General features: G+C 44.1%; 1 protein-coding gene across 1 annotated transcript in view; it reads left to right on the forward strand.

The window, feature by feature from the left end:
* Positions 1–1,296: 1,296 nt before the first annotated feature.
* Positions 1,297–16,057, forward strand: part of ARVCF (ARVCF delta catenin family member) — a 357,246-nt gene continuing 342,485 nt past the window's right edge. The window contains exon 1 of the mRNA XM_040416314.1: positions 1,297–1,311. The gene's annotated coding sequence lies outside the window, so the exon portion shown is untranslated. The remainder of the gene's footprint in view (positions 1,312–16,057) is intronic.

Here is a 16,057-nt window from a genome sequence, read left to right on the forward strand (position 1 = left end):
CCATGTTTTATACCATTTCATGCCCAGTCTTCTCTCCCCCAAAAATTATAATAAAAATCATTAACACTATACCGATCCGTCCTCAAGCAATCTAAATACGGCCCAATCTTTAACCATTACAGCATTGCTATATCCCAGAGCAACCTAATATATAACCACTCTATTTTCTCGTTCCAAAAACACATCGGGTTCATTCCATATATATGTTTAAAGGATCAGTAAACAGCGGAGTGCCCGTCGACAACTCGCTATAGTTTTACATACACACCTACTCCCCGCCCCCCCCTCCCCTTGCTCCACCTCTGTTTGGCCTCACGCGCCTTTTTTCAGTTTAAATAACCGCCACATGTGAATGCTATTTTATATTGTATATTGTCCTGATGAAGGGGGCTCTCCGCCCCTGAAACGCGTTGACTGAAAATAAAAAAAGTATTGTGTTATCAATACCTACCTGCTTCTGACTCCTGCTGACAGCGCCATCCAAAGGTTCATCTTCTTTCTTCTTCTGCAACTCACTTCTCCCCGACGAATGCTTCCAAGGCACGGGGCTGGAACCTAGGCAGCAGCGCAGGCACCCCGCACGCTGATCGGGAAAATCAGCACATGCTCCATATAGGTGTTGTGACTCTTCACAACATCTTCTGGTAAGAGTTTTTTATTTATCTCTTGCACCTACTATTAGACAATACCACACATGAGGCGCTGCCTCCTATCTCGCTTTTATCTTTAAGAGATTAATCTTTTAATAATGGTACATTTTTTTTAATTGTCTCCAATTGGCTGTGCTGGCAAATGATTTTTAATCACTTCATATTATAGTGATCTTGTTTAGAGGCCCATTCTCGCAATTTAATGGCCTTAAGTCAATTTAATTTAATTGGCTCTCTAGACAATCACTTATGTCAAGACCAGTTTGGAGTTTCTGGGCTGGAAGTTCTTGTTTGGGTGATAAATGTTTTTGTATAACACTTAAAATCACATTGTCCTCAGTAAAGGATTTCATGGAAACCACATGACTTAGAATCAGCCATGCAGCATGTTCTTCATTCTTGAGAAAAGTTTTATCTTTAGCACTTTACATATACTTTCAAAAGTCCATTCCTGAATTTCAGATATATGTTATGTCCAGTGAGTTCCTCTTTCAAGATGCATGGTCACAGTTAACTAAAGTGTTGTGACCATTTACAATCATAAGACTCAAGATTATGATCATAAACAATTTATTGTACTGTATACTGCATTGAAATAACTGCAATAGAGACAGAGGGGGATCAGCCTTGTCGCCCTAGTGCAGATATACAAGATACACAGGTAATCAGTGTTTCGCTTCCATCTTTTGTGTGTGCGCATCATGGAAATATACATTTACACTAAAATGCTGCTTTAGCAAATGAGCTAAATTATTAAACGGACACTTCTGTGAGAAAGTGATTATTTTTTTTTAGCCATATTCACAAAAAGCTGTTTAATAATTTTGGCTGTTTTTCTATTTCAGCAGGACTATTCCATTAAAAATTAAATAGAAAAATATTGTCTTTCTATAGCAGTCAGCTCAGAAAGATAAAACGCATGTATAGTTAAGTAAACCAATTGCTTAGTTTACTTCTGCAGTGAAGGAAAGATATTATTTGTTAGTTAAACAGTAGATTGTAGAATGGGAATAACAATATGACGGCTCTGTTGAGCTCTTGACAGGCCTAGATAAAGATACCCACAGAAGTGCATTGTGTAATATGTGATGATCAAACTGAGTCACCCATTCCTCCTTCCTTTCTGACCTCGATGAATGGTCTGACCAAGTGAGTCAATCAAGGTTGGTTGGAGTGATTTAAAAAAAAAAATCCATCAATTTTTGTAAACAAAATTAAATAGAATATTCATATATAGGCTCTTAATATGTAATACAACAAATAATTTTGATGGTATAATCCCTTATTAGGCAAAACTCTGGGAGCACTACCTTAAAGGGAACGTCACCATGAAAACGCAGTGCAATCTGCAGGCAGCATGTTATAGAGTAGAAGATGCTGAACAGATTGATGTATAGTTTTATGGGAAAAGCTTAAGTATAACTTGTAATTTATTTATTTAGACCTCTGCTCTTTCTGTGCTTGGGAGACATTTGGGTCCTCCTACTTACTGATTGAGCGTACAGACTATGACTAAACATACAAAGACAGCTGTAAATCAGTAAGTCGGGCTGCCCATGTGACTCCTAAGCATAGAAAGTGCCGAGGACAGCCCGGCTTACAAAATACTCACCCCTCCTGCCCCTTTGTGTACCAAGCTGTCCATGCCTGCGAGCATCTCTCCCTATCGGTGGGCATAACCACTGGGGTCTGTGTTGTCTGGTCTCACACTGTAGGCCTCTTCTCGCCATCTCTGCCTCCTGCCTGCTAGTGCCTGCTCTGCTCCCTTTGGGCAAGTGCTCTCCCTGGTACTTAAAAGGGTATTCCGGTTATGTTAAGTTAAGTTAGCCCCTATCCACAGAATAGGGCATAATTATTAGATTGTTGGTACCTACACCAGTCATGAGAATGGGAACCCTGTACCCCTCAGGACACACCAGAATGAACAGAGTGGCCGGTCGGGCATTCATTTCTATGGGATTTCTGGAGATAGTGGAGTGCTGTACTTGGCTATCTCCGGAACTCCCATAGAAATAAAAGGAGCGGCTGAACGCATGCCCAAATAGCTGCTCTGTTCATTTTGGGGGTCCTGAGGGGTACAGATTCCACTTTCTTGTTCTCATGGGGCTCCCAGGGGTAGGAACCCCACCGATGTAATAGTTATTCTGTATCCTGTGGATAGCGGATAACTTAAGAAACCTGACTACTACGGTACTTTAAAAGTTAAGTCCGGGCTTGATCTGTCCCCAGCCAATGGCTGCATTCCTTTGGATATTTAAGACACCTTCCCCTGGGAAAGAGCCTGAGCAAAAAGATTCTTAGCTTTTCTAGTTCCTTCAAAGTTTTTTTTGTCTGCTGAACTCATATGCCTGACCTCTGCCTATTTGCCTTGTTCATCCTGTTCTGTCCATCCTGGCATCTACCTGTTCATCATATTGACCCTATGCTGCCTGTCCTGACCTATTACATATTTCCTGAATTTAACAAACTCTGCCTGCCGTGACCTCGGCTTGTCTATTAACCTCGCTCTTGTCTGTCCCCTTAGTGTAACTTAGGCTACTTTCACACTAGAGTTTTTTGCAGATCCGTCATGGATCTGCAAAAACGCTTCCGTTACAATAATACAACCTCCTGCATCCGTCATGAACGGATCCGGTTGTATTATGTTTTCTATAGCCATGACGGATCTGTCATGAACACTATTAAAAGTCAATGGGGGTGCCAAACTGCAGGAAAATAGTTATAAGATATTAACACAATGGTACTACACACCGTATCGTCTCAGCAGCATGTTCCCAGATTGCACTACAGAGTGCTGGAGGTGTCGTGGTGAAGTAGGCACTCATGGTCACATTTGGTGGTCCTGTGATAAGATAAAGCCTTACTGGCAACTTTTATGTAAAACCATTTCTGACCTCAGTATGACTACTATTACGCCATCCCCGAAATTGTGCCTTTTTGGGATATACAGTGATATTCAGTGCTCAAGGCACGCCCGCACCCTTTGCAATATTCTGTTAGCGGCAGCTAGGTTATTAATTGCGGTGAATTGGAAATCTATAGATCCACCCACAAAGCCACATTGGATACAGAAGTGTGATCAATTATACCGCCTTGAACAAATAGCACACTGGGACTCCCGTACTACTCATAGATTTGAAAATATTTGGGGACCCTGGAAAAATTACAGGAACTTTTCCAACAACTAAAATGGCAGAGATTAGAAAAAGTAGATGGCTCCCAGCACTTTGTATGCTTTTTGGTGTAAAATAGATCTCCCCTTCGAATACCAGTAAAATATTAAGCGAATCGCCCTATTCTAATTAAATCACCTTTTTACATTGTCTCTTTCTCAAAGTGAATTGACTCATGTAGTGCCGTACCTGTGGCAGTACTTTACATTCAATCAAAACTTGCCTTTGGTCCGCTCACTCCTGCGAACAACCTTTTCCATACCCTTCCCCCCCTCTTATTCCTAGACTTCTCCCGACATTGTTCATAACTGGTTCATGTTATTGTACTGCAATATTGTAATGTTATATAGCTATGTACAGATTTCTGTAATTGTATTCTGTCAATGCACTCTGATACCTTACTGTACTAATACCTAATAGCAACGCTAAGCACTTGAATGTTACAATGTATGATGTACCAACTTCTATGACTTAGCGTATTGTCCAGGATAAAAAAAAACGATAAAAATAATTTTACAACAATAGAACAGAAAGCACTCAGACTGAACACCGATACATTCAAGTCAATGAAATAAAAAAATAAAAAAATAAAAAGTCAATGGGGGACTGTTCTGTTTTCTATTGTGTCCGAGAAAACGGATCCATCCCCATTGACTTACATTGTGTGTTAGGATGGATCCGTCTTCCTCCGCACCACATCGCGGACAGAAGAACGCTGCTTGCAGTGTTTTTCTGTCCGCGAAGGGGACGCAACCAAACGGAACAACATACATTCTGGTGCATTCCATTTCGTTCAGTTCAGTTTTGTCCCCATTGACAATGAATGGGGACAAAACTGTAGCATTTTCTTCCGCTATTGAGAGCCTATGACGGATCTCAATAGCAGAATTGAAAACGCTAGTGTGAAAGTAGCCTTACTGGTGTCTCTAGACTTGCCTTGGTCAGCTGTCATTGAACACAGACTGGAGACTACCAGAGACTACTTCAAGAGGTTGCGGCCTGGTGGTTCCCCAGAATTCCAGATCCATGTAGAGGGGTTAAAGGATAAAAATATTAGGAGTACTAAGATAATATCCTTAGGATCCTTAGCCCTAAGGCTAATCTTATCTGTGACACAGTGGGTCCACACCGCTGCGTTACAGAATAAATTACAGGTTATATTGAATTTCTTCCCACAAATCTATATATGAGTTTGCCCAGCTCTATAACATGCACTGAATTTTCATAGTGACTGGTTCCCTCCAGCTGATGCTCATTATTTTCTCTATACATATAAATTCTGCCTTTCTCTGTGTGAAATCAGTGGCACACTGAGGGACAGTTTTAGCCTGCATAAGGCCTTAGTATAGATTTGAAACTTAACCCTTCGGATACCGGAGTCTTTTTTCATTTTTCTTTCCTATCTTCCCTGAGCCATAACTTTATTATATTTCCATTCACGTAGCTGTATGAGGTCCTTTTTTTTGCGGGGCAAGTTGTACTTTCTAATGCCACCATTCATTTTGGCATACAATGTAGTGGGAAGTGGTACAAAAATTCCAAATAGGGTGGAATTGCTCCACCATTTTACTGCTTTTGTTCCCACGGCATTCTGTTTGCGGCAAAACTGACCCACTCCCTTCATTCTATGGGTCAGTACAATTGCAACGATACCCCATATGTATATTTTTTTTTTTTATGTCTAAATAGTGTAAAAATAAATGTAAACTTTGGAAATAAATTATTTTTTTACAGCACCATATACTGACCTCCATTAACTTTTTTTTATAGTTATATCTACTGAGCTGTGTGTAGGCTCATTTTTTGGGAGACAATCTGTAGTTTTTATTGATACCATTTTGGAGTGTATGTGACTTCTTGATCACATTTCATTAAATTTTTTTGGGTAACAGAAGCAATGAAAAAATAGCAAATTGGCCGTTTTGACCTTTTTTTTGTTACGCCATTTTCCGTATTGGATAAATATTTTTAGATTTTAATAGGACGGGTGTTTTTGGTCATGGTAATACCAGTGATATGTATATTTTGTTATTTATGTATTTATTTTTTTATTATATGGAAAGGGGGGTGATTTAAACTTTATATTTATAATTTTTGTTATATATTTTTTTTTTTTGTAATGATTTTGAAGCTCATATTTGAGTGTACAAAATCCAAATTCTTTTTTTAAATTCTGAATCATGGATTTTTAAAATCCAGTTATTGCTCAGGATTACTCATTTCTTATGTTGGCCAAAATAAGAATTGCAGCTTAAAATCCCTCAGCCTCTTCAGCGAGGCTGAGTGTATTAAAATCAATTACCGGCATCCTCACTGGCCGCAGAGGATGCCAGTAAGAAGCCCGGAAGCACGAGCTTTCGGGTTTTTCACTCTTTAGATGTCGTGATCTCACTTTACACGTTCATCGGACCTGTGGCCTAGGAACAGTTCATCCCCATAGAAGTGAATGGGGCTGAGCTGCGATACCAAGGTACAGCCACTATACAATGTACGGTGATGTGCTTGGTAAGTAGGGAGAAGATCCTGAGGGCCGGTGCCTTCTCAAACAGCTAGGGGGTGTCAGACCCCACTGATCAGATACTGATGACCTATCCTGGGGATACGTCATCAGTATCAAAATCTCTGAAAAACCTTTTAAATGTTTGTAGGGCATTTTATAATTTCCTATTGGCCAATAACATCAACAGCCTTTTGTTGCTTTAAAAACAAAAATTGCAACAAAACAGTTCATGGTCCTCAACTGTTGCACTGAGAGCCACATCCCACAGAACATAATGGTAATCACATCATTATAACAGATTTACCTTTTTGCTGGTACTGTATCTTTTTTTTTAAAACTACAAAAAAGTCTTTAAACTCTTAAAAACTCTTGTTAAAGTTGTGCATGCATTATATATAGTTGTATCTCTGATTTATAGGATATTTAAATATTTGAGAGTTTATGCCTATTACAACAGTGTGATCAGAAAATTACCTATTTGCCAAAGTTTGCCAAGAAATTTGATTATTTCTGAATTAATTAGTAACGATTTGCTATATATCAAATATACCTGTATATCACGGTGGCTGAGGGAATGTATGGAACGGGCTGCTGTAGTGAGCCCATTCCATACCTGGCGGGTGCTGGCAGTATGATACAATGAAGGGGAACGGTGATCCCACCAAACCCAGTCATTTAACCCCTCAGATGCCATGATCAAAGCTGATTGCGGCATCTGTGAGGTAAGGCAGAGTGATGCGGCTCCCTCTGCCTTTCGTTTGGAGCCCCCGCAATGGTAAGCTCCATGCAGCACTGTGCACGAGGCACAGCGAAGCAGGGAGCACAGTGTAATGCCATTCATTCTAATAGATCTCAGCAGGGCTGGTACAGCTTTTTTGGAAAAGTACTGATGGCTTGGGACTCTCCACCTTGGCTGAGCACAATCCATCAGTTCTCTGAAATGTGCCGAGTCAAGTACATGAAAAGAGAGGGACTTTAGTACCAGCAACTTGGCCAGGCGCACGTTCAGCTTCTGCGCCGTTGGATGAGTGCATGCATACTTTTGACTTTTTGCAATAGCCTCGGTCATCTATTGTTGTTGAAATAAGTGATGAGGAGGAGCATCAGGAGCAATAGACAACATTGAAGTTGATGGGAAGGAACAACAGCTTCGTTCTGCTGATGTTGACGAGCCCTGACTACTTGAGAGTGGGTGCGAGCCGTTGGGAGATGCAGCAGTTGTTGCATCTCAAGCTGTAACACTAAATGAGAATGTGTGGACTCAGGGCCGTTGTGCCAACATTAGCACCCTGGCTGCACCTCACCTTCTGCCCACACACCACTGCGTGATGCCTGTCTGCCATTGCTTTTATGAACCCATGCACTGATAGTGTATACTTCACAGTTAGTCTCCCGAGTAGCAGACAGTGTACCCCTCCCGAGTTTGGCTCCCGGTCTCCCACTGGTTCCACCCTGCTGGCTCACAGGCAGTCTACCACGCTGCTGTCTCACGGGCACACTGCCACCCTCACCCCCTGATGATGATGATGCCCCCACTTCACCCGACTCCCACGTGCGATCGACTACATAATCATCTAGAAACGTCACTTGTGTCACCCTCACCTGTCTCTTGCGTTCGTCCCTTACCTCTCGCAACATGTGCTCTCACCGACTGTCATCATCGGTCGTTGCATGCCTAAAGGAGTCCACAGCGGACTTCTCCTCCAAGTCTGGGCTGGCCTGTAACTGCTGACTGTCCTCATAAAGCTCATTGTTTCTCCAAAGTAGAGCTGAACCAGCGACTATCATTACTTGGCTAGCAGAAGAAGCAGCAAAAGCAAGAGGCAGGTTCAGGACAGGTGAGGGCATAGAGGCAGTTCCTGGACCAGGCCAAGTGTGGTTTCAGAGGAACCCATTGATTCCTGTCTGTCTGTAACTCTGGCCTGTTGCTGTGGCTGCTACCCCCCCCCCCCCCCCGCCTCTTCTGCTGCTACTTGTGCCGGCTACATCAAAATAACGGATTAAGGCCTCATGCACACGACCGTTGTGTGCATCCGTGGCCGTTGTTCCGTTTTCCGTGATTTTCTGCGAACCTATTGAGTTTCAATGGGTCCATTGAAAACTCGGAAAATGCACAGTTGTTCATCTGCGGCCGTGATCCGTGTTTCCTGTCCGTCAAAAAAATATGACCTGTCCTATTTTTTTGACGGACAACGGTTCACGGACCCATTCAAGTCAATGGGTCCGTGAAAAAACACGGATGCACACAAGATTGGCATCCGCGTCCGTCATCCTTGTCCATAGGCTACTTTCACACAGACGGATCGCAAGCTTTTTCAGATATGAGTTTTCACTTCGTGAAAACTCATATCCGACAGTATATTCTAACACAGAGGCGTTCCCATAGTGATGGGGACGCTTCAAGTTAGAATATACTGAGAACTGTGTACATGACTGCCTCCTACCCGATCTTTTACAGGGGGCTGTGATCCGCACAATTAACCCCTCAGGTGCCGCACCTAAAGGGTTAATTGTGCGTATCATAGCCCCCTGTAAGAGATCAGGTGCTGCCAGGCAGACCCCCTCCCTCCCCAATATTATATTCATTGGTGGCCAGTGCGGCCTCCCCTCTTCCCCCCCCCCCAGTTAAAATCATGTTCCGAATCCCTCATCATTGGTTGCCAGTGCGGCCTCACCTCTCCCCCCCCCCCTTCTAGTTAAAATCACGTTCCCCCATCATTGGTGGCAGTGGAGAGTTCCGATCGGAGTCCCAGTTTAATCGCTGGGGCTCCGATCGGTAACCATGGCAACCAGGACGCTACTGCAGTCCTGGTTGCCATAGTTACTTAGCAATTTTTAGAAGCATTATACTTACCTGCGAGCTGCGATGTCTGTGACCGGCCGGGCACTCCTCCTACTGGTAAGTGACAGGTCTGTGCTATAAGCAATGCGCCGCACAGACCTGTCACTTACCAGTAGGAGGAGCACCCGGCCGGTCACAGGCATCGCAGCTCGCAGGTAAGTATAATGCTTCTAAAAATTGCTAAGTAACCATGGCAACCAGGACTGCAGTAGCGTCCTGGTTGCCATGGTTACCGATCGGAGCCCCATCGATTAAACTGGGACTCCGATCGGAACTCTCCACTGCCACCAATGATGGGGGAACGTGATTTTAACTAGGGGGGGGGGGAGGGGAGATGTGAGGCCGCACTGGCCACCAATGATGGGGGATTCGGAACGTGATTTTAACAAGGGGGGGGAGATGTGAGGCCGCACTGGCCACCAATGATGGGGGATTCGGAACGTGATTTTAACTGAGATGGGGGGAGAGGGGAGGCCGCACTGGCCACCAATGAATATAAAATTGGGGAGAGAGGGGGTCTGCCCCCTCCTGCCTGGCAGCACCTGATCTCTTACAGGGGGCTATGATACGCACAATTAACCCTTTAGGTGCAGCACCTGAGCGGTTAATTGTGCGGATCACAGCCCCCTGTAAAAGATTGGGTGCTGCCAGGCAGCAGGGGGCAGTCATGTACACAGTTCGTAGGATATTCTAACTTGAAGCGTCCCCATCACTATGGGAACGCCTCTGTGTTAGAATATACTGTCGGATCTGAGTTTCACGATCTAACTCAAATCTGATGATATATTCTAACATAGAGGCGTTCCCATGGTGATGGGGACGCTTCAAGTTAAAATATACCATCGGATTGGAGGAAACTCCGATCCTATGGTATATTAACTCCTGACTTTACATTGAAAGTCAATGGGGGACGGATCCGTTTGCAATTGCACCATATTGTGTCAACGTCAAACCTATCCGTCCCCATTGACTTGCATTGTAAGTCAGGACGGATCCGTTTGGCTCCGCACGGCCAGGCGGACACCAAAACGACATTTTTTTCATGTCCGTGGGTCCTCCAAAAATCAAGGAAGACCCACGACGAGAAAAACGGTCACGGATCACGGACCAACGGAACCCCGTTTTGCGGACCGTGAAAAAATACTGTCGTGTGCATGAGGCATAACTCTGTCGGTGCGCTAGAACGAGATGCACTTGGCAACATATTACACCCGCCTTTAATACTGAGGCACACTAACTGTATCATTAAAATAACGGATTAACTCTGAATGTCGGTGCACTAGAACATGATGCACATGGCGATATATTACACCTGCCTTTAACCCGTAGAGGACCCGCGCCATACTTGTATGGCGCAGATGTCCGTGACTTAAGGAGCTGCGCCTGCCTGATCCGCGGCAGGGGTACGGCAGTCACCGATACCGGCGCATTAACCCTTGATTTGCCTCGGTCCGCGCTGACCGCTGCACGTGCGCTGTCCACGCGGTCCCCTCGCTGCTGTGACAAGGACCCGATGGCATGGAAGGCAGCCCGATGCCTTACTTAGGCATCGTGGCTGCCTTCCGGGAAAGCTTGTGAGATCCAGCCCCCTTACAGCCAATGCTTTACAATACAAAATTAAAAGTTTCAAGTAAAAAAAAAGGCGTCCTTTTCCCAAAATAAAGTTAAAAAAAATAGGGGAAAAAAATCTAAGTAGACATATTAGGTATCGCCGCATCCGTATCGATCGGCTATATAAAAATATCACATGACCTAACCCCTCAGATAAACATGTCAAAAAATTTAATAAAAACTGTGCTAAAAAAATCTTTTTTTGTCACCTTATATCACTAAAAGTGCTACACCAAGCAATCAAAAAGGCGTATGTCCCCCAAATTAGTAAGTTAATTAAAAAAAAAGTATACATATTAGGTATTGCTGCGTCTGTAACAACCTGCTCTATAAAAATACCACATAATCTAACCACTCAGGTGAACACCGTAAAAAATAAAAAAATAAAAATGGTGTCAAAATAGCAATTTTTTGTGACCATATATCACAAAAAGTTTAATAGCAAGCGATCAAAAAGTATATGCACCCAAAAATAGTGCCAATCAAACATTATATCCTACCTAAGACAATCGCCCCCCCAAAAAAAACTATGGCTCTCAGAATATGGTGACACTAAAACAGGTGAACACCGTAAAGAAAAAAAAGAAAATGTGCTAAAAAAAAAAAAAATTTTTGTCCCCTTACAGCACTAAAAGTGCAACACCAAGCCATCAAAAAGGCATATGCCACCTAAAATAGTACCAATCTAACCGTCACCTCATCCCGCAAAAAATTAGCCCCTACCTAAGACAATCGCCCAAAAAATAAAAAAACTATGGCTCTCAGACTATGGAGACACTAAAACATGTTTTTTTTTTGTTTCAAAAATATCAGTCTAAAACTTACATAAATAAAAAAAGTAGACATATTAGGTATCGCCATGTCCGTAAGAACCTGCTCTATAAAAACATGATCTAATCCCTCAGGTGAACACCATAAAAAATAAAATAAAAACAGTGTCAAAAAAAACATTTTTTGTCACCTTACATCACAAAAAGTGTAATAGCGATCAAAAAGTCATATGCACCCTGAAATATTACCAATCAAACCGTCATCTCATCCTGAAAAAAATGAGCCCCTACACAAGACAGTCGCCCAAAAAATAAAAAAAATACGGCTTTCAGAATGTGGAGACACAAAAGAATATTTTTTTTTCAAAAATGCTTTATTAAGTAAAACTGAAACAAACAAACAAAAAAAGTTGTCATATTTGGTATTGTCGCGTCCGTAACAACCTGCTCTATAAAAACACCACATGATCTAACCTGTCAGATGAACGTTGTAAATAGCAAAAAATAAAAACGGTGCAAAAACAGCTATTTTTTGTTACCTTGCCTCACAAAAAGTGTAATATAGAGCATCCAAAAATCATATGTACCCTAAAATCGTACCAACAAAACTGCCACCTGTCCAAAATTGGGTCACTTTTTTGGAGTTTCTACTCTAGGGGTGCATCAGGGGGTCTTCAAATGTGACATGGCAGCTTAAAATTTTCCCTGTGAAATCTGCTTTTTAAAAACCATATGGTGTTCCTTTCCTTCTGCGCAGTGCCGTGTGCCCATACAGAAGTTTACGACCACATATGGGGTGTTTCTGTAAACTACAGAATCAGGGCCATAAATATTGAGTTTTGTTTGGCTGTTAACCCTTGCTTTTTAACTGGAAAAAATGGATTAAAATGGAAAATCTGCAAAAAAAGTGAAATTCTAAAATTTCATCTCCATATTCCATTAATTCTTGTGGAACACATAAAGGGTAAACAAAGTTTGTAAAATCAGTTTTGTATACCTTGAGGGGTTTAGTTTCTAAAATGGGGTCACTTTTATGGAGTTTCTACTGTAGGGGTGCATCAGGGGGGCTTCAAATGGGACATGGCAGCTTAAAATTATCCCAATGAAATCTTTCCAAAAACCATATGGCGTTCCTTTCTTTCTGCACAATGCCGTGTGCCCGTACAGCAATTTACGACCACATATGGGGTGTTTCTGTAAACTACAGAATCAGTGCCATAAATATTGAGTTTTGTTTGGCTGTTAACCCTTGCTCTGTAACTGGAAAATATAGATTAAAATGGAAAATCTGCCAAAAAATTTAATGTAATCGGGTGGGTGGCACTATGCTGAATCCTTGCCCCGGGTGCTGGAAAGCCTAGCTACACCTCTGATTATACTGTCAGTAGGAAACTGACAAGCACTTTATCAGGCTGCACCTCTGAGGGCAGAGCTGGGGGTTTTCATTAGGTCCTGGCTGCCATGTGAAGACATCGGCACTCTGAGATCTAATTTGTGGCAGTGCTGATGTCTGACAGTGGGAGCCCACTCCCTCTGAAACAGTTTAGATCGCACAGTCGCTATTGAGAGTAGCATCTAAGGGGTTAAATAGCCTGTACTGGCCATTTTGCCGATCTGGGTAGTTAAAGCAGGAGCCCGCTTATCCGTGCAGTGCATAGACTAGACCACTGTATAAAGGTGAGCCCCTTTTTGACCATGTGTAAAGATGTATTGGTGGTCAATAAGCATATTTTTCAAGAGTTTTTGGGAATGTAATCAGAAAATAAAAGAGATTAGAAAAAAGGATGTGTGTCACTATCTGGTATTAACAAGCAGAAAAAAATTTGGTGACAAAGTCTTAAATGTCAAATGTAATCTCTAGTGTTGGTCTAGCACCAAAGTGCTCAGGTGCTCGAGTAGAACACCTCGGGATGCTCGGGTGCTCTACCGAGCACCCGAGCACAATGGAAGTCAATGGGGGAACCCGAGCATTAAACCAGGCACCCCCTGCTCTGAAGAGGGGAGGGTGTCTGGTTCACATGAAAAGGTGAGGAATTGATGGAAACACCACTTAAATGGTTCAGGAACAGCATGGGGAGGATGTCTGGATGCATCTTGGACTCCCAGGTTGCTGCTGGGAACGATGTTGTCCGAGTAGTACGCCAATTTTACAGACTGACAATAATACGCACAAAACTGAAGATAACATCGATTTTAGAGGAAAAATTGTTAGGAAACATTCTTTCCTGTATATTTACTGTATAAATAAAGTGCAAGTGCTGCCAAAAATTACAAGGAAGAGGCACTCCGATACAACCTGTATATCACATAAAGGAAGGCCTCATTCACATTGTGTTACAATTGTTCAGGTAGTGGGACTCCTGCACTCATAAAGCCTATGCACTAAGTGAAAGGGCTGTCAAAAATTACAAGGAACCGGCACTCCAATACACCCTTTATTACACATAAAGGAGGACATCATACACACCCTTGAAAAATTATGATTGATGGCCTCCTGGTGACCCTCAAAAACTATTGGAGCAAGGGCCTGCTGATCTGACCATCTAAAACATTAGGGGTGAGTGCTTGCTGCTGATCTGACCATCTGAAAACATTAGGGGCGAGGGCCTGCTGTTGATGTGACCATCTAAAACATTAGGGGTGAGGGTCTGCTGCTAGATGACCCTCTAAAACATTAGGGGCGAGTGCCTGCTGCTGATCTGACCTTCTAAAACAAGCATGTCAAACTCAAAGGCTAACATGGGCCAAAAAAAAAAAAATGTAAGTTTATGTGGGCCGCATCAAAAAAATAAAAAATTTTTTACAATATAATGCAGACGGATCCGTTCTGAACGGATCCACCGTCTGCATTATATGAGCGGATCCGTCTCAGACGGATCCGCTCTAAACGCAAGTGTGAAAGTAGCCTTAGGGGCGAGAACCTGGGATCTTTCATCCCTTGTCCTATTCAGCTCTATTAGGGTGAATAGGACTTCACACTGTCCCTGCTGCTCTGTGCCTTGTGCACACAGCATCAGGGATGTTACCATGGCAACCAGGGCTTCTGTAGGTCCTGGCTGCCATGGTAACTGATCGGAGCCCCAGGCTTACACAGCTGGGGCTCCGATCAGAAGCTGCCACTGCACCACCAATGAGGGGGAGGGGAGAGGTCCCTGTGGCCACTGCCACCAATGATTTTAATACTGGGGGGGTTGAGAGGGGCTGGCGCACTGTGCCACCAATGATTTTAATGGGATGGGGGGGTTGAGGGGGGCACACTGCACCACCAATGATAAATTTCCCCTTTATACAGGAGGCTGGTACTGGCAGATCAGCAGTTAACCCCTCAGGTGCGGCACCTAAGGGGTTAACTGCCTCTGATCGCAGCTCCCTGTCAGCAGCAGGGTGCCGGCAATGCGATTCTGCTGCCGGCACCCGCCTCCTGTATTGTGTTAAAGACTGACTCTTACTATCAGGCCACACAGAGCGGCGCCCAGCGATGTCTCAGCACTCACCATTAGTTCTGTTCGCCGCTCCGTTCGCCTGCAGTGCTCCATTACTGTCTCCTCTCCTGCTCCACATGCTGCTGATTACTATCGGAGCGATGGGAGGAGACATCAGCTTCACTAGTGGGCGTTCCTTCTTCCTGGCTGTAGCGCTGTCCAATCGCAGCGCAGGGAGAAGGAACGCCCACTAGTGAAGCTGATGTCTCCTCTCATCGCTCCGATAGTAATCAGCAGCATGTGGAGCAGGAGAGGAGACAGTAATGGAGCACTGCGGGCGAACGGAGCGGCGCCCAGGACTAATGGTGAGTGCTGAGACATCGCTGGGCGCCGCTCTGTGTGGGAAATGGGAATAGTCCTATCATTGGTGGCTCAGTGCGCCCGCCCCTCCTCCGCCCCTCTCTCCTCATTGGTGGCGCAGTGCGCCCGCCCCTCCTCCCCCCCTCTCTTCTCATTGGTGGCAGCGGCAGCAGCACAGGGGGGAGGGAGGACAGCTTCCTTCTCCCCGTGCTGCTGAGAGAACATGAGCACGCCGATAGCAGCGCTCATGTTCAGAGATACTAGACTGCCGGGCCGCAAAGATATTCATTGCGGGCCGCATGCGGCCCGCGGGCCGCATGTTTGACACCCATGTTCTAAAACAATAGAGGCGAGTGCCTGCTGCTGAGCTGACCATCTAAAACATTAGGGGCGAGAGCCTGCTGCTGATCTGACCTTCTAAAACATTAGGGGCAAGGGCCTGCTGCTGAGCTGACCCTCTAAAACATTAGGGGCGAGTGCCTGCTGCTGATCTGACCATCTAAAACATTAGGGGCGAGGGCCTGCTGCTGATCTGACCCTCTAAAACATTAGGGGCGAGTGTCTGCTGCTGATGTGACCATCTAAAACATTAGGGGTGAGGGCCTGCTGCGGAGCTGACCCTCTAAAACATTAGGGGCGAGTGCCTACTGCTGATCTGACCATCTAAAAAATTAGGGGTGAGGGTCTGCGGCTGAGCTGACCCTCTATAACATTAAGAACAAGGGCCTG

Source organism: Bufo bufo, chromosome 2, assembly GCF_905171765.1.
Source record: "Bufo bufo chromosome 2, aBufBuf1.1, whole genome shotgun sequence".
In the NCBI taxonomy this organism is placed as follows: domain Eukaryota; kingdom Metazoa; phylum Chordata; class Amphibia; order Anura; family Bufonidae; genus Bufo; species Bufo bufo.